Genomic DNA, 3,462 nt, shown 5'->3' with positions numbered 1-3,462 from the left:
TCGATACGACCAATTGAACCTTATCGAAGAAAAACGACTGAACGCCATATGCCATGGTCAAACCTACCAAAGGAAGATCAAAAAGGCTTTTGACAAGAAAGTCCATCCTCAAATCTACCATGAGGGAGAGCTGGTGATGAAGAAATTGCTACCAGCTCAAAAAGGACAAAATCGGAAAGTGGGCCCCAAATTACGAAGGACCATACGTGGTGAAACGAGCCTTCTCCGGAGGAGCATTGATTCTCACAGACATGGACGGAGAAGAACTTCGATACCCGGCCAACGCTGACGTGGTAAAGAAGTATTATGCTTGAAGACGTTGCTTGCATCAACCTGCTAGGATGAAAACCCAAAAAGGGCATCCTAGGCAAAAGTTAGGGCAAAACGAAAAGCCCGCCAGTACAAGGGTACTAGGCAAAACAAAGGCAAAATTATCCCCGCTAGGACATGTCCTAGGCAAAAATTAGGGGCAAAAGAATAAGGTGCAAAAAGTAAAGCAAGCAACGATCACTTTAATCGAAAACCGAAAAGGCGTTTCAAGTGATAATCTTCTAGAAACAAGCGTCTTGCAGCATCTACACTCCTGGCTCAGGCATCTCACCCGAAGCAACTAGGGAACGGGAAGGGCAGCAATCACAGATGTAATTGTTTAAGCCAAAAATGCACAGCCTACCCTGGCCAGCCATTCTTCAGAAACTCCCTTTGTAAACCTTTCTGTATAAACATTTGTGAATACCAATAAAATATCCATTTGTTTCTTTTCTCTCTTGACCATGTGATTATACCTCTAAATTGATGTTTCAAAAATTGTACGAAACTCTCTTAATAATCGGTCAAATAAAGAAAATTGGAGGGGTTCCTGTAAAATCCATAATCTCCTGCATAAAGGCTCACCAAAATACTCCCTCGCGTCAATGACAGAAAGTCCTCCAAGAAGAAGAAGATAGGGAGAGCCACTCACTTTTCTAAATAAATGAACAAAAATAAAAAATTGTATTGCATTTGTGCATCCCGCACACATTAGTTGCACATTCAAAGACCTTATCATGAGGCAACTGCATAAAATAGAAAAATAGAAAATTGCTTGTGTATGACAGCAGCAAACAAAATGCAAAGATTCAGAAAATCAACAGCGTCATACAGAATAACTGAGCCTGGAGAGGCTCGCCGAAATAATACTCTCTCAGAATAACTGAGCCTGGAGAGGCTCGCCGAAATAATACTCTCAGAATAATTGAGCCTGGAGAGGCTTGCTGAAATAATACTCTTTCAGAGTAAATGAGCCTGGAGAGGCTCGCAGAAATAATACTCCCCAGAGAAACCTCAGCTCGCGCTCAGAACAAATCCCCAGCGAGAGCTATCAAAGCAAGATCGACAAAATTCCCAATGGAAGTACGATCTCCCAAGCAGAATATCCAAGTCAAAGGACTTAAACTTCCTCAGTGAAGATAGCTCTCCAACTCAAGTGTTGAGTGAGGCTAAGCCTGCAGAGGCTTCCTAAATAATACTCTGGGATACAATAAGATCCCCAAATCCCCAGTCGCCTACTCAAGAGGCACCCCTTCAAAAAGAGAAAATCCAAAAAAGATCAAATAATCATTCCCCAAGCGGAATTCGGCACTCAGCCTATCATTGAACATCAAGATGATCTGCCTAACAGAAGAGGCCAATCACAACCAATGACAAAATCCACTAGCGGATAACAGCCTACACAGAGGCAATAAAAATCCAAAAAAATCAAAAAGAGTCACCCGAATAAGGATAACCGGGATACTCCACCAACGTCAAAGGACGTCAGCCAATCATAAGGCACCGCTCACCTCAGAAAGAGCATCTTCGTGTCTACACCCCAAGGAAACATAAATTCCCCAATGGGCGCCAACTACTCAGTGGAAAGTTGGGACACAAGAACCTATGAGTAACTGCACATCCCCTAGACGGATCCCTGCGTTATCCAGCCCTCAGTGGCACAAAAATCAAAAAAAAAAAAAAAAAAAAAAAAAAACAATCGTCGAAACAGCATCGTGGACTGTGGAGACAAAATCAAATCCCCAGCGGATAACAGCCTACACAGAGGCAATAAAAATCAGAAAATCAAAAAGAGATACCCGAATAAGGATGAACCGGGATACTCCACCAACGTCAAAGGACGTCAGCCAAACATAAGGCATCGCTCAACTCAGAGAGAAAGAGCATCTATGTCTACACCCCAAGGAGTCAAAAATTCCCCATGGGTACCAACAATGCAATGCAAGTTGGGACACAGGAACCTGTGAATGACTGCACATCCCCTAGACGGATCCCTGCGTTATCCAGCCCTCAGTGGCACAAAATCAGAAAAAACCGTCGAAGCAGCATCGTGGACTGTGGAGACAAAATCATCTCAAAGCCTAAAAGGCAATACGCAGCTACCCAGTTGTCGAGAGCACCGAGGTATGCACAAGTCTGGAGAGACAGTACTCAAACAAAGTCTGGAGAGACAGTACTCAAACAAAGTCTGGAGAGACGGTACTCAAACAAAGTCTGGAGAGACAGTACTCAAACAAAGTCTGGAGAGACGGTACTCACCTGCCTCATGTTGAGAGGCAAAGTCTGGAGAGACAGTACTCAAACAAAGTCTGGAGAGACGGTACTCAAACAAAGTCTGGAGAGACGGTACTCAAACAAGGTCTGGAGAGACGGTACTCAAACAAAGTCTGGAGAGACAGTACTCAAACAAAGTCTGGAGAGACGGTACTCAAACAAAGTCTGGAGAGACAGTACTCAAACAAAGTCTGGAGAGACGGTACTCACCTGCCTCATGTTGAGAGGCAAAGTCTGGAGAGACAGTACTCAAACAAAGTCTGGAGAGACGGTACTCAAACAAAGTCTGGAGAGACGGTACTCAAACAAGGTCTGGAGAGACGGTACTCAAACAAGGTCTGGAGAGACGGTACTCAAACAAGGTCTGGAGAGACAGCACTCAAACAAAGTCTGGAGAGACGGTACTCAGAGTCTGGAGAGACAACACTCAAGGTCTGGAGAGACAGTACTCAAGGTCTGGAGAGACAGTACTCAAGGTCTGGAGAGACAATACTCAAGGTCTGGAGAGACAGTACTCAAGGTCTGGAGAGACAGTACTCAAGGTCTGGAGAGACAATACTCAAGGTCTGGAGAGACAATACTCAGCCATCAGCGTCGTCAGAGGCACGTTGGTTTTAAACTCAGATACCGAGGATGTCAGAAGCGCCGAGGTATGCATCAACCTGGAGAGGCTACTCAACGATTTTCCACCGGAAGACATTACAAGTCAGAAGGTTGGCACATCACCCGGACAATTGGGTCAACTCCTTTACTTGTCAGCCGGTACACCAAAAGGCCGTCCGACTAAGTAAAGGGGGGGCAGCTGTAGACCCCTAAAATTGTCCGGGACGGAAATAAGACTCGAAGACTCTCAAAGATCAAAGGAAAGTCAGCCAGAAG

This window comes from Cajanus cajan, chromosome 3 (assembly GCF_000230855.2).
Source record: "Cajanus cajan strain Asha chromosome 3, NIPB_CcT2T_4, whole genome shotgun sequence".
In the NCBI taxonomy this organism is placed as follows: domain Eukaryota; kingdom Viridiplantae; phylum Streptophyta; class Magnoliopsida; order Fabales; family Fabaceae; genus Cajanus; species Cajanus cajan.
The sequence above is the reverse complement of the archived record's forward strand: the minus strand, read 5'-3'. Positions refer to the sequence as shown.